A 24,063-nucleotide genomic window follows, 5' to 3' on the forward strand; every position below is an offset into this window, starting at 1 on the left:
TCAGATTTCCTACATTCCTCGTAGTTCAGTCTCCATCTTCTTTCTAGTTGTCTGCAGGTTTGTTTAATTTTCCTTAAATTAGGGGTGTACCAAGGGGCCGATTTCTCCCTACATTTCTTGTGGGCTGGTACTTTGGGCAGAAGCGTGTCTAACGAATTACGGATCCATGCGTTGAAATTGTTATTAGCCAGTTCAGTATTAGGATCATGGGGGGGTCTGCTGGTGGCAAGATTAGCAGACCAGATACTGGCAGAGAGGTTTGACCATTTTCTGTCCAGGGTGACTGTAGACAGCAGGACCGGATTTGGGGAACAAGTCTCCCAGGTCATGGGAACTAATAAGTGGTCAGTCCAAGGGAGTGGGATAGGCGCGGCCACTGATAATTTCTGAGCATTACTGAAAACTGGATCAAGTAAGTGGCCTTTGTCGTGGGTGGGAGAGAAGCCCTTTTGTATGATTTGAAGGGCAGAGAGGCAGGTAGACAATTCCTTGGCAGAAAGATTAGAGGGGTCATCCAAGTGGATGTTGAGGTCACCGAGCATCGTGAAATTTGCTTGGGTTACAGCTCCATCGGCCACGAATAAAGGAAGGGAGTTAAGGAATTGGCCTATGGGTCCGGGAGGGCGATATATTAAAAGACCAGAGAAGGTACAAGTGGGTGAGAATTCCAAGGCGAACTGCATACTTTCGCAGTCGGGGGGGCCCTCTGAAGATGAGCGGCAGCTAATAGACATTTTGTGTATTATGGCTAGTCCTCCGCCTCTAGAGTTTTTACGGTCAGCTCTATGTATGAGAAAACCGGGGGGGAGGGTCTGGACAATATCTGGATCGGAGTTGCTGTGTAGCCAGGTTTCTGTTAAAAATAGGACGTCAGGCTGACGATCTTCTAGAAGAAGGCGGAGTTCTGTAGAGTGTCTGGAGAGGGAGCGGCAGTTTAGTAGGAACAACTTCATGGGTGAGGCGGGTGAGTTGGGGTCTTTGAGACTTGGTAGCAGTTTAAAGCAACAGGAAGGGCAACCAGAAAGCTCTCTAATGGGATTTATAGAGTGAGCACAATGTGTGGCAGTGGTACCCTGTAGGGCTTTAAGAGCATGGGCACTGTAGCGGATAAAGGTATGGACACGGCCAGGGGTCGTGGCCCTAGGTCCCGGCCGCTCGCGGATGGGCGCAGACGGGCTTGCCTTTGGCGCGCCGCTGGCGCGCCCTCTGCGCGCCACCGGCGCGCCCGCTGCGCGCGTCCGCTGCGCGATTGCAAGTGCATCTACATATATACTGAGTCAGCGTAAGAACTAGAGCGCTGACTGACCCGGAAATGCACTGCCCAGGAAGTGACTCCAACCAGCCCTCCGCTCAACGGCACTTGCCGAGTCGGACCGGGGCTTAAGGAGCACTCCAGAGGGGATGGCAGGTAAATGTGCAAACAAGCAATTTGATTTTGAAAATAGCAGCTTGATGGGGGCAGCGTTAAAAACAGTAGCAGCACAAGTTGAATTTTTAAAAAAAGATTAAAGTGAAGCACTCTGTCACTCAGCTAGCGGCAATACCTCTTGATTCAGGCTCTGCGCGCGTCGGCTGCGCGATTGCAAGTGCATCTACATATATACTGAATCAGCGTAAGAACTAGAGCGCTGACTGACCCGGAAATGCACTGCCCAGGAAGTGACTCCAACCAGCCCTCCGCTCAACTGCACTTGCCGAGTCGGACCGGGGCTTTAGGAGCACTCCAGAGGGGATGGCAGGTAAATGTGCAAACAAGCAATTTGATTTTGAAAATAGCAGCTTGATGGGGGCAGCGTTAAAAACAGTAGCAGCACAAGTTGAATTTTTAAAAAAAGATTAAAGTGAAGCACTCTGTCACTCAGCTAGCGGCAATACCTCTTGATTCAGGCTCTGCGCGCGTCCGCTGCACGATTGCAAGTGCATCTAAATATATACTGAGTCAGCGTAAGAACTAGAGCGCTGACTGACCCGGAAATGCACTGCCCAGGAAGTGACTCCAACCAGCCCTCCGCTCAACGGCACTTGCCGAGTCGGACCGGGGCTTAAGGAGCACTCCAGAGGGGATGGCAGGTAAATGTGCAAACAAGCAATTTGATTTTGAAAATAGCAGCGTGATGGGGGCAGCGTTAAAAACAGTAGCAGCACAAGTTGAATTTTTTAAAAAAGATTAAAGTGAAGCACTCTGTCACTCAGCTAGCGGCAATACCTCTTGATTCAGGCTCTGCGCGCGTCCGCTGTGCGATTGCAAGTGCATCTAAATATATACTGAGTCAGCGTAAGAACTAGAGTGCTGACTGACCTGGAAATGCACTGCCCAGGAAGTGACTCCAACCAGCTCTCCGCTCAACGGCACTTGCCGAGTCAGACCGGGGCTTAAGGAGCACTCCAGAGGGGATGGCAGGTAAATGTGCAAACAAGCAATTTGATTTTGAAAATAGTAAACCTATATCTTAAGTAAGTGGTGCATGCACCAACTTACACAGACTGCAATCGCAGGTCTGTAGATCCATTTTGAATGGCCTCTCATGGGTGGCATAATTCACGCTTCAGCCCATGGGAGGCCTCTGGTGTACCTATGCCCTGGGTAAGGGTGTATCATATACTAGGGACTGACAAGGGTACCCCAGTATCCAATTTGGAGTGTACCCAAGTACATGACATAATATTTCAGGGAGAAAGCAGATAGACTGGGGTCCTGAGTAGCAGGATCCCAGTCAGACTAGTCAAAAACCAGCAAAACATCAGGCAAAAAGTGGGGGTAACCATGCAGCCAAATCCTACCTTCCTACACTCACCCATCGATCTTTCTAACTCTACCTCTCTGTGCCTGTACCTCTAATACAACTCTCTTTAAACCCTTGCGTATATCTCTCTCTCTCGCTTTATCAATCTAGCTCTTCATTGTTCTTCCTCTCTGTATTTTTCTTATTGGCTACATCATCTTTCTTTCTTTTCCTTACATCTCTTTACCTCACCAATATCTCCACCACATCTCTATCTCTAATTACCTTATCCTTGTACTTCACCTCTCATGCTATACCACTCTCATTACCACTTATTCTATCTCCTGAACCCAGCTGTTTCACTAACTCACTAGGGGGCTTCTTTATGAGCACCTTGCAACACTTTTATGCCCGCCGTTGTGCCACGTCACGTGATGCAGCGGCGGCGTAAATAATGTGCCACGTTGTACCCTATTTACAAAGTGGCGCATCTAGGCAGATGCGTCACTCTGTAAACCCCTGCGCTACATTATACATGTGTCAGGTATAATGTATGCAGGGTGGACCTTCCCCCGCAAAAAAGCCTCTTAAAATTGGTGCAGTGAAATCTATCAGATTTCACTGCGCCACTTCTAGGATACCACTGCGTCAATACCATACGCCTGCCTCATGGTGAGCATAAGGGTGAAACAGTGCAATGTAAATAGGTCTACCCCGTGCATTGCTGGAGTTGCGTCAAGCTTACAACACAACTCCAGCAATGTGTTAGTTTTGCGCCAACAGATACGTCTGGATTCCTGACGCATCTGTCATTCCTTGTGACATGCAGCGCTGTACAATAAATACAGCGCATCCATGATGTCGCAAGGAGGGCTCAGTGAAAAGTGTTGCATCGCTGCTTTCATGCAGCCATGCAAAACTTTTCATAAATAAGGCCCTAAAGGTGGAGGTCGCTGTCTAGCCAGAGAAGAGTACACATAAAAAGAGGAAAGAAGAGAAGAAACAGGTGAAGAGTATTAATAAGAAAATGATCAGATTCGACCTGGTGGAACAGTGAAAATCCTTGGAGCTGTTCTTTGATTTTTCCCTGCTGCAGCAAGAATGCCTTTTATGAAGGTTTTTTTTTAGATTAAGAATTTTGCAATCATGAATATACTATGTGCCTATGTCATCTTTCAATATCATGCGCTAGCTCACTAAATGTCCATGTCACCCTTAGCGTACTTTACCTAGAATTCAATATTATATGGCATTATTAGTGCTTCAATGAACTGAAAATGATAATACTTTCTAAGGCTCTAAAATATGTCCTGAACCGGGCCCCAAAAATCCTTATGTCGGCCCTGACAAAAAGGCTGCATGAAGAGCTACTTAGCATTTTTTTTAATGTTTTACAAACACTATCATGCAAAACAAAAAATCGATGACTGGAGCTTTGGGAATTGTGTTTTTCAGAACACAGAGCCATTGTTGTATTTCTGCCTGTGACCGCCGCATTAGGGGATGCAGACACGGGAAAAATCTGCATCAAAATGCTGGCAGTGAATAGGGCAGGTTTGCTGATACTGTCCAGTCAGTCGTTCTGTGACAGGTGGGCTGCCAGCAAGGGGGTTTGAAATGGCTGAGTCAGTCGCAAGATTTCCTCACCTCTAAATGAGGTGCGCAAACTGAAAGCGGGGTTTGCACAGATTTCGCTCTTTTTCTGAAGATTTATCATTACCACCCAGTGCTTAATTTGCAAAACAAATATGTGCTTTGGCCAAAAGTTTTAATTAGAAGTCTTTGGTTGGTGCTGTTGTGGGAGCTGATCCCCTTTCGTTTTAAATGGAACTCCATTTGGACTTATGCTAACTCAAGCTGTGTTTATAATGTCCTCCATCTTGTATCGACCTCACAAAGATCACATGCTATTGTTGTTTGTTTGTTCCAAATAAAGAATTGCAATGCTCACACTAATAAACTAAAAACTGTTCCCAGAGTCCTCTCTGCTATGTACCAAAAACACTTCAACTGTCCCAGGCTATGTGCATAAAGTGTATCAATTGGACTGCTGAACTAACTGTGAGATTATCTGCATATTCAATCAATCAATTAAATCTTTATTCGATCTCTTAAGTACAGATCATAAAAGCACAATTAAAATCAATGGTCAACAAAAAAACAACAGTTCATAGCAGCTTAAAACCCTATAGCAGCTAAAATTGCCTAAAAGATACATAAATAAATAGTATTAAAGGATTGTAAATTATACAATAAGGGAAGAAGAACCTGGGGTATTATGTGCATTATGTCCCGGATACAATATATTTGCATATGGTTACACAATATCTATGGTTAATTATTAGAAAAACCATTATGACTTCTATCAGCCTTGCATCTTTCTCCTTTTTAGGTCTCGCCTAGTGTTGCAGCGCCCATGCGTTGCTCGCTCTGGCGAGATATATTGTAGATGAGATTTCAGAAGGGGTCTTGAAGCCCTGCCCATCATTTTCATTGGGTCGCATCAGCGTTTATGCGAAACGCTGGCTTCCCATTAAAAATGATGCTTCTTGATCACTGCCCTTTCTCCTTTTCGTCCGGCCCATCCTGACTGGATCGTCTGCTTCACGGCTGTTATGAAGCAATTTCTCATCTAAAGTAGGCGTGTTATCTAAACAAGCCGTGAAGCAAAGGATCCAGTCTGGATGGGTTGCCCCAAAAGGAGGAAGGGCAGCAGGCAGCACAAAGTGCATGGCACCGGCTTCCCCCACTATCCCGGCTCCCTTTGTCTGCTGGAATGCGCTGTCTGATATTCATTCCAAATTCCACTGAATCTCCCGTACTTTTACATGTTTTTACCTCCGCAATACATAAATAAAGAAAGGCGCCTTTTTCCAATTAGTATTTACAAACCACCCGAGTTTTAGGGTTTAATACTGGTTTCTTGAGGGAGGCTCAAATGACCACAAGTACTTGAACGAGTGCTCTCCGAAACGTGGCAGTTATCTAGGAAAGCAGGATTGGAAAAGCCAGTTCGGCAGGAGCGAACGACCCGCCCTTTCCGTTGTAACTGAAAGTAAACTTACCCTTTCCTGCTTACATGTGAGAACAGTCCCCTGCATGGCTGAGATTTGAATGGAAGAGCTGGGCAGGTACGTGAACTGCTGTGAACAGACTAACCAGGGCACCAGGTCGGCTCCAGAGAGCAGAGGGACCCGAGAATCCGGACTCCGGAAGCCAGCAGCAGCCTGCGCCTCACCCGTGCCTGAGGTAAAATGATCCCACAATGACTTGAATTTACTTCATGTTTTTGTTTGTTAATCTCATCAGCGTTATGCTAGACGCGGGCCCGCCCCCGCAGCTCTCTTGCTTTTCTATACGTGCAAGTACTGAAAACACACTAGCCGTATATGGCCACGCAAGGGCGTGTGGAGGAGGAGGAGGGGCTCCGCTCTGCGTAGGAAAAGCAGGCTGCAGAATGCCTCATTGTCTCCTATATTATAACCTTTCTTCCCCTTGTTGACGATTGACAGTACCTATCAGGCTATCCTTGGGCCTCAGTGGAGATCAAAAGGCACTTACGATGGACTTTCGCAGACCGCTGGGGATTTTTATTAGTCAATTTGAACCAACGTATCCCGAACTTGGATCAGATATCGGTATTTGAGAAGGTCGTGCTCACAACCAAGCGCAAGGGAGGCTCCTTGAAAGTCCTGGTGATATGCAGCACAGACTGGGCCGGATTCAAAGAACTGTTTTGAGTGCAATGATGTTCTGCGAACCCGAATCTGCTGCTCTGTAGGACATTGTATTTTGAAGGCAAATAGGGAGTAACTCTCAAAGGCTCAATTTGTTGGATATTAATGTACGCCTGCTTCAGTCTTGGGTGCTTTGAGGTCACAAGATCTCACGTCCCCTCTCTACAAAAGAAACCCTAATTTGTCTGTGTCAGGTAGTTTTAAACACAGTATGCATATTTCAAGAAAAGCTATTTTTCCCATCAGAACTGTTTGTTGATTAATCCATAAGCAGTGTTTCGTGGTCAGCTGATGCGTATGCACAATCTAAAATAGAAATGCTGACTCGAGCAACCAGAGACAAAATTCTGTTATTTGTGCTGTTTAGGTGCACTGACTCATTCACTCACAAAACCTCCCTCCTTTTCGTTGTAAAGCTTCAAAAGCAAACTGATTTTTTTGTTTGTTTTGTTTGCAGTACAATAGAAGACGTTTGTTTTGGTTTCAGAAATCATTTGGAAACGCTTGTTGTCTTTAAACATTTAATTCCGGATGTGTTTTGCCAAATCACTGCAGGGTTCTCAATCTACACCAGCTCAGCAGCAGTGCCGGGAGCTGTTCTCTTACTGAGGAAGCTGTAGTGATTGAATTAAAACAGCAGGGACGCAAAGATACATGATGGTTTACAGAAGCATGCAGTGGCTGCGGCTGGGCTTTATTACGAGTGGCCACTAATTATGTGTGGAAATAGAACATCTAGAATTGTATTACACACTTTGCTGGAGCGCGGTCTGCGAACTTCAAGGGCCGAGCTTGGTTTATGTGTGTGTTTTCCGAAGGAAAGCTGTGGGCTGCCACGAGGCAATCAGGGAAGATGGGCTTGCGCTCCCAGGGGCTTATTTATGAGCCCTTGCGTCACTTTTACGCCACCGGTATGTCACTTTTTGTGATGCATCACCGGCATAAAAAATGTGCCTTGTTGCACCATATTTACAAAGTGACGCATCTAGATAGATGCGTCACTTTGTAAACCCCTGCGCCACATTATACCTGCGCCAGGTATACTGTATGCAGGGGGTTCGCTCTGACGCAAGAAAGGGTCATAGAAGTGACGCAGTGAAATCTGTAAGATTTTACTGCGCCACTTCTCAAACGCAAATGCCTCATGGCAGGCGTAAGACTGATGCAGGCACATTTTACATGGGACTTGCCCATGTGTAATGAACCATTGCTGGAGTTGCGTCACTTTTGTGACACACTCCAGGAGTGTGTCATTTTTGCGCCTACAGATACGTCAGAAATACTGACATATCTGTAACTCCTTGCGACATGATGCATTATACTGTAAATATGACGCATCATTGGTGTCGCAAGGAGGGCGCAATGAAAAGTGACGCATCGCTGTTTTCTCGCAGTGGTGCGTCACTTTTCATAAATGAGGCCCCAGTATGTTATGGCTGCTGAGGTCTTGTTTTTCTCCTCTCCACAAACCTCCATCAAAGCGAGTGTGAGGAGCGTGTGAAAAATGCATGTGTGCAGTGGAGGGGAAGGCAGTGTGCACTGGGCTCTGCTGCTGAAGCTGCACAAGAGGCGGGAGCGCGAGGGCGCTGGGCGCTTGCTGCAGCTGCAGCCAGGGCATGGGGGCTGTGTGCACGGCTGCGACCGGGACCACGAGCTGCAGCCCGGGAATCTGCCTGCTGCTGCTGCTACTCTGCACCTGGCACATAGGGACAGGAGCTGGGCTGCAGCTACCGTCCACAGCTACCGGTGAGTGTAGGACACCCTGATCTCTGCAGGACACCGGCAGCCTCAGTCTGCCGCCCCCACCTCCGCGTGCATAGAGTGCGCACCCTCGTACCACTGACCACCGGCAGCCCCTGTGTGGTGCCCCCGGTGTTGACACAGCCAGACATTCACTGTGCATCAGCCTCAGAGTACCCCTGTATCATACATTCACTGCATCAGCCTCGGATTACCCATGCAAGGCTCATCTGAACTCGGCGGTGCCAGTGCTGCAGATCGGAGCATATAAATTCTCCCTACTTCCACGGACAGAGTAATTCCACAGTCATACGCACATACACTCATCATACGCTAGGGCCCATCACACTAACATTCATTCTATTACTCTATCCACACTGAATATACGAGAGAAATCCTAAACAATCTGCATCTAAACTGAGGTTAATGCGACCTAATTGATCAGTCTTGAGTCATGATTTAAACCATAAGAACACATTTGGAAACTCAATAAATGACCAAGAAATAACCACCCGACACTGGAATTCAAACAAAGGTTATTTTTATCTAAATTAGTTCAAATGAAAGTCAATCAACAGCAAAATCTTTATTCTCATAGTTACCTATTCTAGCTAAATGTCGTATTTGGGTCAGGACAGGTCTCTCAGTAAAGTCTCCCGAGTCGCCGTCCTCTCAATCAGCGTCGATCCTCTCGAGCATAGGTTCGAGAAGAAGTGGCCTTAGACCCTCTCTAGTCTAACAATATTTATAGGAAAACTAACACATTAAAAGTTACAAACAAACTCCAAACGTCCATTGAGCCGTTGAGCAGAGCGAGCAGGAAAGGATGTTGACTCGCAACATTTAGAAAAACCTCCGCTCTCGAAAATCTCAAAAATAAAAACACGGAAGAAGGAAGCACAAACTAAAAAATGTAACATCCATGAATGCTCTTCCTCGGAATCATAGCGAAGCCACCGCAAGTTTATCAAAGTTCATTGTGGCTTTTATTCTCTCCCAAGGATAACTGGTGACAACTGGCATCAAGCCCGGAGCTGCTGTCCTCACGGAAACTTTTAATACAGACAGAGGCCGAGGTCAGGATTTCAACCATATTCAGCGAGGCCTCTCTTCGTATTTCATCTACTCAAATGCAGGCTGTAAATATCGGCCATCTTTGACTAGGCCAGAATGGACAATCTTAATCAAAAGAAACACAAAACAACGTTACTACATCGTAATGATTATACAGTGTTAATTCCCACTAATACCCTTATGTGTATGCAATTATTTAGCCATCTGCGACATAAAGAAGCATTAAAAGCGTATTATTTCAAAGCGCAAACACATAACAAATAGCACTTTAGCCACACATATTTAATTAATTTGCTCACCAACTTAGTTCACGTATTAATAAAGCAACACAAATGCATCCCCACGTGTAATTCTTCATTAGTAAAGTTGATTAGTCAGAAACTTCAACATAATTAATATCTAGTAATTAATTATTAGTAATTTTAATTATGACATATAAAAATATAAGCTGATGTTCGGGTTTTGACAGAAAACCCTGCTCCAGCAATCCCCCCTTTGGTGATATATTATCACCACAAAAACCAACCCCAAAAAAAAATGTAGTCCCCATTTCTTAGGAGAAATTCAAATGTCTTTTTGAACAACATGCTACACACCAGTCTCCCTTTCATCCTCTTTTCTCGATTCTAGGTACACACTCTCCCTAAATTTTTCTAATTCAATTTCTTGTGGGTCTCTCCTTGACCTCTTTTGTTTCTTTTCAGTATTTTCTTTTATATTTTTCTTTTTCCCTCCCCTGTTTTTACAACACAAACACCCTAATCTAAGTATCAATAAAGCAACAATCACACATGTCAAAGGAAACAATATCTTACCAAATATGGTACTACCTATCTTAGCAATAAAGTTCTTAACAGCAATCATCTTATTAGCCATTTTAGTCCAGATACTTTCAGCTTCCAGTGGTACTAATTCTTGATGCAAATCAGTAATATTTTTGATATAGATCTTTAGATTTTGCTTTCCTCAGGAATGTAAGTGCAACAATGTTGAACCTTCAGCATTCCACAGACTCCACCCTCTTTGGCCAATAGAATATCAAGGGCAAGTCGATTTTGCATAGACATGGCGCGTAAGGCAACCATCTCCGTATTTACCAAAAGAAACCCTCCAGCGGTGCTTGTCGATAAGCGATCCGCCACTGTTGAGAGTTTCCGAATTCCATATGCATTTAATGAAATTCCCACTGCTGGAATTAAAGCTCCAAAAATATCTCCTACAATTTCTGACCAAGTTTCTCTCTTAAAGCGTGTTAGTAGATTAATTTGTTCTGCATCTTCTATCTTATCTATATGAAAAATCTTTGGGAAGACCAGGCCAACATAACATGTGCCATACCAATGGTCAGGCAACCTGTAATAAGCCTTATTCCCACAAATATAATACACTCCCGGGAAAACTGGATCTTCTCCTCCCTTGAATCCCCATCCTGTTGCAACAAAGTAAGTATCATGACACTCACTAGTCCCAACAAAATAATTATCATATTGGGATTTCCTCCTGGTAATGCATAGTTTACCCTTCTGTGGTGCATCTAAAGCCAAAGTTGGACTGGCCCCTCTCTTCAACTCCTTTCCCATCTCAATGTCCCACACTGTCTCACTCATTTTATATTCTCCTGCCTTTTCATGCATGCTCACTCTTCTTTTCTCTACCATGTCTAGGAAAGCCTTTTCTTCTTCTTTCAAACTGCAAGTTAAATTGTTTCTAAAAATGTAATCTAATGTTAATTCTTCTGTTTCAATAAAAATCTCACCAAAAATGTTAGCTTCTTTAGCAGGATTCAGTTTTCTATTCATAGGCAATTGCCCAAAAATGTTATCTTTATTAGACATCTCATAATCTATTTTCCCTAACAAATAAAAAACACTACTTAACACACTACATGAAATCCCATACGTAGCTGAAAGATGGTGATAAGTAACTCCCTCTGAAACGGATGCAGGCAATTGCATACAGACGTAGCAATCCCTTACTTCCATTGTCTTTACGTATTCGTACAACAACTTTGAAAAAACATTGCTAGAAAAATCATTAATCGATCTATCTTTATGTATGTAAATGTTACTAATTCTAGTTGGCACTACTTTCTGCGAACTCTTCCCTATGTTAGTCATATTCTCAGTGTGTATTCCAAAAGTGTCTATTGTAACCCTAAAAGTAACCAATAAAGCAAGCACACTCCATAGTAGCATTAATAATCCTGTACAGCAGCAGCACATTCTACACCATCTTTTCAAGAAGGTACATCTACTTTGATTATTTTCTGTGTTAGCCATCTTATTACTCTGGCAGTGTCTTTTGACTTAGCCTCTACTACTCCACTACTGAATTACTAGAACACTAGATTATTTCAAACAGCTAATTTTAGATTTTCTTCTTTTCACTCTTCTCCAAGTGACTCCTTCAGTTCACTCAATTTGGATTTTCATCACTTTTCACTTCTTCTTCAGCAACATCAAATTGTATCAGATCTTCAATATCCTGAGCATCTGACTCTTCTCCAATGTCAGTCAAGATAACTTTCAGGATTCCAACAGTTTTCTCCTCCTCAACCACTTCTCGTAAGGTCCCCTCTGGATTTCTTTGACTTTCTGCCTCTTCTTCTTCAGACAGTGTCACGTACGTCCATTCCGGTGACCTATACTTCTGGTTAGGTTTTCTGATTCTCTTGATCTCCTCTAGTTCTTTTGATTCCTTTTGTGTTTCAACCTTTGCTTGATTCTGACTGGACACCTCGTTCACCTGTTCAGCTTTCGATGTATTCGCTCGTGTCAGTCTGTACCTCAGCCTCTTTATCTTGTTAGGCCAAAGATCTCCTTTTACACTCCTTTTCGGTCTCACTTCTTTATTATTTCTTTCTCCAATCCAAGTTCTCTTTCTCAGAACTCGACCCTCTGGTTTCCCATTCTCACTCTCATCTGATTCTGTTTCATTTGCCTCTTGTTCATCAACGATTTTCTTTTGCTCCACAGACTTTTTCTCCACCGATTGAGATTTCCCTACTACTGTCCCTCCTCGGGTCTCCGACACGCAATCTTCTTGCTGTCTACTTGTCCCTTCACCTAGCTTATCAGGAATGTTCCCTACACCTCCTCGGGGGTCTTCCGTAATCTGTCCCTCTCTATCTTCTTCTGACCCTACTTCTTCAGGAGTAATCTCAAGTGGATTCTCAATCTCTTCATCTGACTCAGGTGTAGTCTCTGTGGAATTGCTTTTTTCTCCTCTTTCTTTTTCACCACTTGTTGAAACTTCAGGCACTTTTCCAGAATCTGAACTTTCTCCTGAGGTCCTCAATGTTCCTCTTGAAGCCTCTCTTGGTAAGAAAAAAGAATCACCTGACTCTCTTTCTCCTTCCCCCCTTTCAGGATTCTTTTTTCTTCTCACTGGTTCAGTATCTGCATCATCACTGGAATCTGACTCTTCAAAATACTCTTTACCAGTCCCATCCTTTGGATTTGGAACTCTCAGAGTATGACTTGCATGCACCCAATTTTTCACACCAGCACACTTTACAGCAGTTGTGGTAGTCAGAATGACCTGTCTTGGCCTTCCCCACCTTGGAACCAAGCAATTTCTTCTTCTGTGCACTTTTATCCTCACCCAGTCCCCTGGACTCAGATCATGGGCTTGCTTCTTTTCAAGTGTGGTGGCATCTTCTCCAACCTGGTGAAACACAGAATGAACTGCGTCAGCCACGCCTTTACAGTAATCCAAAATCATGTCATCAGTTATTGTCATCAACTTGTTGACAGGCACGAATGCATGTCTCATTGCTCGTCCCATCAGTATTTCATGTGGACTCAATCCTGTAGTTCTATCTGGAGTAGACCTAATAGTCATTAGCACTAGAGGCAAGACATCAGGCCATTTCATTCCAGTGGCTAAACACATCTTACCAATCCTATTTTTGATTGTGCCGTTCATCTGTTCAACAACACCAGAAGCCTCTGGCCTGTATGCACAATGTAGCTTCTGCTGTATGCTCAATGCTTCACAAATCAAACCCATGAGCTCATTGTAGAAGTGTCCACCTCTGTCTGACTCAATTGTCACTGGGAACCCGTACCTAGGAATCAACTCTCTTAACAGTAACTTGGCCACTGTTATTCCATCATTTCTCCTAGTCGGATAGGCTTCCACCCATCTTGAGAACAAACAGACCACCACTAGAACATACCTCAATCTATTCACTTGGGGCATTTCAATGAAATCAATTTGCATTCTTATAAAAGGACCTCCTTCTCTGCCTATTGTTCCTAGGCTCACCACTGTCTTCTTTCCAGTATTGAACTGCTGACAAATCAAACATCTTTGACAGATGCTCTCTGCAATCAGCCTGAACTTTGCATTGTACCAGGTTTGTTTAAAGGACCTAATCATAGCGTCCCTCCCCAGATGTCCCTGGACATGATACATTCTTGCCATTGTTGACAACATTGAGTTAGGCATAACTGGTCTTCCATCTCTATAGATCCAAACATGATCTTTCTCTTTTGGGGCACAACCTGCCTTGATCCAATCTGTCATTTCCTCATCTCCTGCTTCATCCTGCAACTGTTTCACCTCATCCCATGTTTCCAGGACATTAGTAAACATCACAGAACAAAAAGACATTTCCCTTTCTCTTCCCCGGTTAATCGAATGATTGTTCTTTGCACAATACTGTGCTATGTCATTTGCAAAGCGATTACCAAGAGTAACAAAATCATCTCCTTGTCCATGAGCAGCACACTTTACAACTGCTAGTTCTTTAGGCAGCTGTATCACCTCAAGCAACTTCCCAATCACTTCAGCATTCTTTATGGGGGTTCCACTCGATGTCAAGAAACCTCTCTGTAGCCAAAGTTGGCCAAAATCATGAACCACTCCAAATCCATACTGACTATCAGTCATCACAGTCACTCTCAAATTTTTCCCAATCTTGCAAGCTTTTGTCAATGCCACCAATTCAGCTACTTGAGCAGATCTAACTCCCTTCAAAGGCGAAGCTTCCATAACTTCCGAAACCTTGCACACCGCGTATGCTGCACTTAGCACACCATCATCAGTACTCAGACATGATCCATCCGCAAACAACACATGATCACTCTCAGGGAGTGGCAGATCTCTTATGTCTGGTCTTGGTTTTGTGCAGTAGTCAAGCACATCCAAACAATCATGATCAACATCATCTCCCACATTCACATTTTCAGCATCTGGCAAGAGAGTTGCTGGATTCACATTCACACATCTCTCAAGGGTCACATTTGATGCTCCCAGAATGATTTTCTCATATTTAGTCAGCCGACTATGTGACATATATTGAGTCCTGCTTCTTGTCAAAAGAATTGCCACATCATGAGGTACGAACACCCTTACAGGATATCCCATTATTATACCCTCACTATGTTCCAAGCTTCTGCATGTAGCAGCTACTGCTTTCAGGCAATCTGGCAAACCCACTGCTACGGGGTCAAGTGTTGATGAGAAGTACGCAATTGGCCTTCTCAGTCGTCCATGTTTCTGGATTAACACTGAAAGTGCACATCCATTTCTCTCACTGCAGTACAACTCAAACTCCTTCTCATAGTCTGGCATTCCCAAAGCAGGAGCTTCACACATTCTGCTCTTCAATTCTTCAAATGCTGCCATTTGTTCTGCATTCAGTTCCAATGGGTCTCTCACCTCACTTTTAGTCAATGTAATCAATGGCTTTGCTATCAGGGAGAAATTACTTATCCACTGACGACAATAACCCACCATCCCCAGAAACATCCTCACTTCTCTCTGGGTCCTTGGGGCTCTCATTCCTCTGATAATTTTGATCCTGTCATTGGTCACCTTTCTCAGACCCTTTTCAATATTGTATCCAAGATAATGTACTTCTTTCTTGCAAAATTGCAATTTGGCCGGAGATACCTTTAATCTCCATCTGCAAGATGATTCAGTAAAGCTATGGTATCTACTTCACAAGCTTCACGTGTCTTCGATGCCACAAGTAGGTCATCGATATACTGTACTAGTACTGAGCTTTCAGGCATGATCAGACTCTCCAAAGACTTTTTCAACAACTGATTGAATATTGAAGGACTCTCTGTATACCCCTGTGGGATACGGCACCATGCCAAAATACGCTGTCCAAACGGAAATGCAAAAATCGGCTGGCTGTCATGATGCAATGGAATTGAAAAGAAAGCATGACACAAATCAATTACCGTGTACCATTCAGCATCATGAGGAATCTGATACAAAATCACTGACGGATTTGGCACAATGGGATAACATGCTACCACAATCTTGTTAATCTTTCTCAAATCTTGTACGATCCTGAACTTCCCATTAGGTTTCTTCAGCCCCATTATCGGTGAATTACACAGGCTACTCAGTAACTCTCTCAAAACACCCTGTTGAATCATCTTGTCAATTATAGGGGTTATTCCCTCAATTATCTCTGGTGTCAATCTGTACTGTGGGATATTAGGATAAATGATCCCTTCTTTCACTGAAATCTTCACTGGATCTACATTATTCATTAATCCCACATCTTCTCCAGTAAAATCCCAAACCGCTGCTTTTACTGTGTGTCTCAACTCTTGAGGCAAATCATCTGGATTAAACACAGCATATGTTCCAACAATCTCTTTTTCTCTATTATCTAGAGTCATCCTGTACAAAACATCCTCATCTGGTGTCTCAAAAGCTATTCCATCCGGAGTACAGAAAATTGTGCAATTCATCTTACACAATAAGTCCCTACCTAACAAGTTCACTGGACTGGTGTCACAGACTACAAATCTGTGCATATCTGAAAATTTCCCTATTCTTACCCTTACTGGTTCGGTAAGACGAGTCTTAATCTGTGTATTAGCTACACCAACCACTTGGATTGCTTCGTCCGAGAGAGGAAGATTTCTTATATCTGCTGACCTGACAGTTGATCTCGTCGCTCCTGTGTCTACTAAAAAAGTAACACTTTCCCCATTTATTTTCCCATCTACAAATGGTCCTGCCTGGTCTATTTCTAGAGTTGCACCAAGTATGCACTCTTCCTCCTCTCTTCGGCACCGTCAATAGTCCCCTTCAGACTCACTCCCCTCATTCTTTAACCAGTACTGTTGTACCGTGTTTGAACGTCTCAGTTTGTTTACCTGCTCATCATTGTAGAATCCTGAGTCCTGGTTATATTTCTGGGACCCTCTATTCTGCGGCAAGGGCGGTTTTGGCTCTTGACTCTGCTGTCTGACAACCTTCTGCTGTTGTTGCTGATGATTACACCCCTCGTTCTGCACCTGTTGATTCAATGATTTATTCTCATTACTCACTAATGGTGGATTCGTACACTCGGATCTCCAATACCCCAATTGTCCACAGTTGTGACATGGGAACTTCTTTTTGGCCTCTTCTAAATTCCCTTTTCCTTTTCCTGTGCCATATCCGGGCCTATTTCCTGGATTATTTGCTTGTTACACCAGCTGTGCTTCTTGTCTTTCTGCAACTTTCACCTGTGCCCACATTGCTTTCTCTTTCAGCTTTCTTTGTTTTGCCTCAATCTCATCACTGAAGTACTTTGCATGTCTCAAGATTTCATCAATCTTTTTACTCTGCCAATCAACTGTGTGCTCACGAATCCTTCACTGATTTCAGGTCTCAAACCATATACAAACCTGTATACAAAATGACTCAAATCCTTATCACCCAGGTGTTCATCTCCACTAAACTGTTTAAAAACCAGTATCAGCCTTTCATAAAAAGCATGAACTGATTCTTTTGCTTCCTGATGTGTCCGATCTATCTTAACCCAGTCTGTCTCTTTAGGGGGTACCTTATTCTTCAGGAACACAATAACCTGCTCGTACTTCTTCATTACCTCCGGGTCTGGAGCTCCGGTTTTCAGATCTCTTGGGTATTCCTTAGCAGGCCAATCTACAACTATTTTGCACTCTGCCCACAAGTCTGCTGGAACAATTATATCAAACAGACTATTCAGGTCAATCCACAACACTTTTGACAATTTCACAAACCTATCTACCTGCCTATACCACTCGACGGGCTTTTCTCTCAGTCGAGGGAAATCATTCGTAAATGACAAAATATCCTGTCTAGTCCATGGAACATGTACATATCCTCCTCCAGGAATCTCTCTCATAGGATAAGCATCCACTGTTTTTTCCTTTTCTCTCATAGGGAATGCTGAGTAAGTTCTGTCCACTGAATCTTCTCTTTTCTTATACTATCTATCCTTCCACTTTTCCACATCACCCCATTTTCGCAATAAGGAAATCATTTCCTTAATCTGCCCTGTTCTACCAACATCATTTAAATTCTCAATGTCCTTGTCAGAGAAATCCACCCTGTAAGGCTTCTGCAAAGCTTTCACCTTATCCATATCAACTCTTAGTTCACTCGCTATTCCTTTTAACCTGTCATGTGTACTCTTAGCCCTCCAGGTGATACTCTTGCACATGAATAACAACTCTCCATCATGATGATTTTTCAACATTTCTGTAGGAATTGTTCCCGCAATAAGCTCCTCCAATTTTATGCGCAACCTGGCTACATCAATTGCCTGTGAATCTTTATCCTTCTTTTGAAGAACTTTCAACCAATCATTCAAATCTTCAGCTGTTATTTCTGTAGACCTTTTCACTGCACCCACTTGTTCTTCCATCCTCTGTGGTTCCAATATTGATCCTCCTAAACAACCAGTATTCAATCCTGAATTAGGCTGTACATTTAACTCTCCACCACATGTGTCATGTCTCAACTGTCTCAAATTATTTTCTTCTGTCCTTATTCCTGACTCTCCCAAAGAACAAGAACCAACCAAACCATTTCCTACATAGGGAACTGTCAAACCATTTTCACCCATTCTTTGCTTATCAAAAATAGGCATAACCGGACCTATGGTTACAGGCACTGTAACAGCTTCTAGATTCTTTGTTAGCTCTCTAATTTTCTCAGTCAACTCAGATGTCGTTCTGGCTAATTCTCTTGTTTTCTCGTCCCCAATTTGATTCTCTCTCTCCCGCTCTCTCTCTCTCTCCCTTTCCGTGAAGGAGCTACCACTTTTCAGATCAGGTGTTGCAATCTCTGTTTTAACAATTCGCAAAGTATCTCTTATGGGAGTAGCAACTGGCGTTCTCTCTTCTGGTTCTGGTCTATATGGTGGTGGTCTCTTGTAAATCATGTCATCCAAGATTTCATCCTCATAATCATTAGCCCCATACCTTCTCAATTCTGTATCAGGTACCTTTTCCGTACCCTTCCTCCCTTCCGTCTCTTCAACAGTTCTCATTGGATATAATCCCTCTGACATACTAGCATCTCGCCATCTCCTCATTCGATCATGATGAGTTTCACGATCATATTTCCTCCCAAAAATATACCTATAATTACCTCCACTCCTCTGCTTTTCTCGCTCATGCACCTCATCTTCCCATTCTACCAACGCCTCAAACTGTGTCGGCCTTGGTCTAGGCTCTAGACACATCATCTTTTCCCGTAAATTTCTCAACACAGCCAGATTAAATGAACCATGTTCCGGAAACGTTAAAACACCATCTTCTTTAGTGTACTTAGCCCAATTGTCTAACCATATACAGGTATGATACCCATATTTCGCAACCATGAAGGATGCAGGAGTTCTTGTCGGAGGTAGCAATTCACCTTCTCTAGTTATTATGTCTTTATCCTTGTCGAACCAGCTTTTAATTTTACTGAACAAGGATTTTTTCTTCTTTTCCTCCGTCTGGTAATACATTTTAGCGTTTACCCCAACTTTCTAGTATCTTCCGCAACTGTACGATCTTTTATCCAATAACAGCGCGACTCACACTAACGCACCAATCCCGGAGCGTCTACGTCACCCTGTACTCCTTCCAATCCCTGCGCGGCTCACACCAACACACCAATCACAGCGCGAGCACTGTTCTAATCCACTGCCCAATCACAGCGCGGTCTTTCTGACGTCAGTAGTCGCTTCTACTCTGTCTTCTGTCACTCGTCTACCCCTCCTTTACAAAGTCTTCTCAGTAGACTCTGTTTCAGATTCTACAAAATCTATTAGTTACAACATATAAACATCTCCATTGTATGCTTCGCAGAATAGTAAAGAAAAGTCTTTCTCACAAGAATCCCGCTTCTTTCTAAAACAGCGCTTACCTCTGCTCCACTACGGAATTATTACTTTCGTTGACACAGTAGCACATCCCTCTACTCTGCCCTTCTATCATGCATCCATTAACTGCTTCCTCCAGGAATGCTCCAAAGAGTCTCACAATCAACTAAATGCTCATACATTCACGCACTTTCATACCAGAAAATGTAGCACATCCTCACAGAATCATGCCTTTCCCGAGAACAGCAAACAGTCTGTCCCACTACAGAATTATAACACACGTTAAACAAGCAGCGCTTACCTCTGCCCAGTCCTTCAAACAAGCTCAGAGAATACCTATTACTCCTCCAGCAGTAAGCTTTAACGGCAAACCTTTCGGATCCCTGGAACTTAAGACCAGAGTTTCATAGATAACCTTCGCTACCATACACACTCCTTTTATACTGGAAATATGTCTCTAGTAGTAACACATGGCGATGTCACTGATTCCGAACCCAGACAATGCGACGCGCAACTTCAATTGTCACACGTTTTTCCCTGCATACGTACAGGGCCAACAATCCCGTCTTTCCCGAGAGCAGCACTCACTTCCCTCTGCCCTACTACGGAACTGTCACCAGCTCCCCACGTTCCAGAAGCCGTACACACTACACATAACTCAATACGACGACCTCAACATATAGTGTTAATACATATATCAACATCAATCAATAAATCAATGAATCCAAAAGCCTATGTACAAGCAATCTATCAGATCAAGACAATAATCGAAACCATCCTCTGCTACCAGGAAACTCCTGCAGATCGGAGCATATAAATTCTCCCTACTTCCACGGACAGAGTAATTCCACAGTCATACGCACATACACTCATCATACGCTAGGGCCCATCACACTAACATTCATTCTATTACTCTATCCACACTGAATATACGAGAGAAATCCTAAACAATCTGCATCTAAACTGAGGTCAATGCGACCTAATTGATCAGTCTTGAGTCATGATTTAAACCATAAGAACACATTTGGAAACTCAATAAATGACCAAGAAATAACCACCCGACACTGGAATTCAAACAAAGGTTATTTTTATCTAAATTAGTTCAAATGAAAGTCAATCAACAGCAAAATCTTTATTCTCATAGTTACCTATTCTAGCTAAATGTCGTATTTGAGTCAGGACAGGTCTCTCAGTAAAGTCTCCCGAGTCGCCGTCCTCTCAATCAGCGTCGATCCTCTCGAGCATAGGTTCGGGAAGAAGTGGCCTTAGACCCTCTCTAGTCTAACAATATTTATAGGAAAACTAACACATTAAAAGTTACAAACAAACTCCAAACGTCCATTGAGCCGTTGAGCAGAGCGAGCAGGAAAGGATGTTGACTCGCAACATTTAGAAAAACCTCCGCTCTCGAAAATCTCAAAAATAAAAACACGGAAGAAGGAAGCACAAACTAAAAAATGTAACATCCATGAATGCTCTTCCTCGGAATCATAGCGAAGCCACCGCAAGTTTATCAAAGTTCATTGTGGCTTTTATTCTCTCCCAAGGATAACTGGTGACAACTGGCATCAAGCCCGGAGCTGCTGTCCTCACGGAAACTTTTAATACAGACAGAGGCCGAGGTCAGGATTTCAACCATATTCAGCGAGGCCTCTCTTCGTATTTCATCTACTCAAATGCAGGCTGTAAATATCGGCCATCTTTGACTAGGCCAGAATGGACAATCTTAATCAAAAGAAACACAAAACAACGTTACTACATCGTAATGATTATACAGTGTTAATTCCCACTAATACCCTTATGTGTATGCAATTATCTAGCCATCTGCGACATAAAGAAGCATTAAAAGCGTATTATTTCAAAGCGCAAACACATAACAAATAGCACTTTAGCCACACATATTTAATTAATTTGCTCACCAACTTAGTTCACGTATTAATAAAGCAACACAAATGCATCCCCACGTGTAATTCTTCATTAGTAAAGTTGATTAGTCAGAAACTTCAACATAATTAATATCTAGTAATTAATTATTAGTAATTTTAATTATGACATATAAAAATATAAGCTGATGTTCGGGTTTTGACAGAAAACCCTGCTCCAGCACCAGCGGCCCCTGTGTCTGCATGGGGTGGCACAGAGGAGAGTGCCCAAGTTGGTATTTTGAGGCACCAGGCGCCCCTCTCTCCTGCTGCTCCTTTTATGGGGTCACCCGGGGTCTTAGTCCAGAGAGTGGGTCCATGTTTGAATGATTCATAGGGACTGGGCGAGGGCAGGAAGGGGCTCTGCCTATCCCCCTCCGATCTGCACACTTCATCCTGGCTCTCTTCTCTGCATCTTAGTGTGTACGTGATTACATGTGTAGGTGCGCTCGTGTATGCATGTGTGTGCGTGCGTGGGCCTGTCTGATTGTGTGTCTGGATCGGTATTTGTGTGTGTGTTTGCGCATGTGTGGGTCTCTGTGTGTTTGTCTGATGGCGTGTTTCTGGATCTGTGAGTGTGTCTGCGTCTGTCTGATGGTGTGTGTCTAGATCTGTGAGTCTGTGTGTGTATGTGCGTGTGTGATTGTATATGGGTGCCGTGTGGATCTATGACTTTGTGTGTATGTGAGTCTGTGTGCCTGTAAGTCTGTGTGTATTTGTGCCTGCGTACGCATCTATGCTTGTGTTTGCCCGTGGTTAAGTGTGTAAGTCTTTGAGTACGAGTCTGTGTGTGTACGTTTGTGTATGTATGTTTTGACATGTGCATAAGTGCTTGTGTATCTGTGTATTTCTTGGTGTATAAATGTGTACAAATAAGTACATATGGAGTTGTTTGTATATAGGATGTGTCTGTAAGTTGGTAGGTGGTGTATTTTTGCGAGTGCATGTATGTGTATGCGTCAGTGTGCCAATGTAGAAGTGCGAATAGAAACAATGTGCCGGGACGCCGCAAGGACGTCCGACATCGGACGGTCTGTAAACATAACAAGCAGAAATCTATCTCTGTGTATCTCTCACTGACACATGCCCACTCTTGCTCGCTACTGAAAAAGCACTTACACCTGCAAAGACACAGCAACACCATCACAGAATGCGAACATACGCACAAATATATACACAGACACACACTATGCTTTGATACCGCAGCACAGTCATTTGGGCTCAGAGCTCCAAGGTCAGGAGGGCACATAACAATTGGTGATTAAAGAAATACTATGTCAGCAAAGTGTGGCCAGCTCGCAGCACACAACTTCAGCTTTTATGGTTGTGTTTCTGAAGAGAACCCCAGGCTATTTGTCTTTGCTATCGAGTTAAGCATAATTTATCCAGTCCCAGGCGTGCCCGACAACATTCTGATGTCAGCTTCTGCAGGAAAGTAAACACTAAGCCAAGGAGGAAACGGTACTGATTCCGAACAGATAAAGAGCGCTGCAACTTAATTTCATTAGCCCGTGCATTTTTAAGTATTAACAGGCACATGCATCAACCACAAAACCGGTCGCAAACGGGCAGATACTCAGAATCTGCCCCTTTGCGACCGGTATTTTTGCATTTGGGATGCATCATCCCAAATGCAAAAATCGCTATTTAAGGAATCTCAAAATAGCGATTCCTTAAATAGCGATTGCATTTAAGGAATCCCAAATTGAGATTCCTTAAATGCAATGCATTACAGTTTAAAAAATAGCGATTTCGCTATTAGTGGGAGCAAATTACCATGAAGCTGGACTTCATGGTAATTTGCTAAAACTTAGAAAAATGCACTTATTTGCATTTTTCTAAGTTTCATGTTGCGCACACACATGCCCTTAGAGCATGTGTGTATGCAACATATGTGCAGAGTTAAAATACAGGGGTGCAATAGGGTGTCATTTTGACACCCTTGCACCCTAGAAATTGCGGGAGCAATTTGCGAGTACCTACTGGTACTCGCAAATTGCTCCCGCAATCTCCAATTCATTCCTATGTGCCTGGAGGCCCATAGGAATGAATGGGAAGCCATTCATTAATTGCGACTCGCAATTTGTGAGTCGCAATTAATGAATGTTAAGGAATCGCTATTTTAATAGCGATTCCTACATGCATAGGCTTTTGTGAGTCCTTAATTGCGATTCCTTAATATTCGCAATTAAGGACTCGCAAAAGCTTTTCTTGATGCATGTGCCTGTAAGAGCGGAGCTTTAAGACTATTTCAAATCGCGTACATTTTCGGCAATAATCTAAAAACAAAGGCAACCTTATTGTTAATCACATACCAGCTCCCAGCTAAATCAGTTCTATTTTAAAGCGGCCTCTGTTGAGATAACTTGGCCACATCTCCGTTTTGTCTAGAATTGTTTGCCAGCACGTTATGTTTTCCCAGTTACAAAGCGCACTTCTGAATTTGGTCATAGGAGTGCGTGATAGAGGTGATGAGCAGAAAGGAATGTAGATGCGCCTTACAACAGTAAATGCGGTATAAAATGAGCACGACTATTCCATTTCCGTGCAGTTATTAAATTCACATGTGTGCTTATGACGTCAGACGTATTTTTAGCAAGAAATATATATCGTATGGAGATTAGTTCGCCGGTATTAGCATTTTAAATGCAAAAAACGTTAATAAAAGCCAGTACCATTTACAGTAAAAAAAACTCACACTAGTACACATACAATGCAATAGATTTCGCAATTACAACAAAGTGAGCTATTGCCATTTTGCATTACAC

Source organism: Triturus cristatus, chromosome 10 (assembly GCF_964204655.1).
Source record: "Triturus cristatus chromosome 10, aTriCri1.1, whole genome shotgun sequence".
Taxonomy (NCBI): domain Eukaryota; kingdom Metazoa; phylum Chordata; class Amphibia; order Caudata; family Salamandridae; genus Triturus; species Triturus cristatus.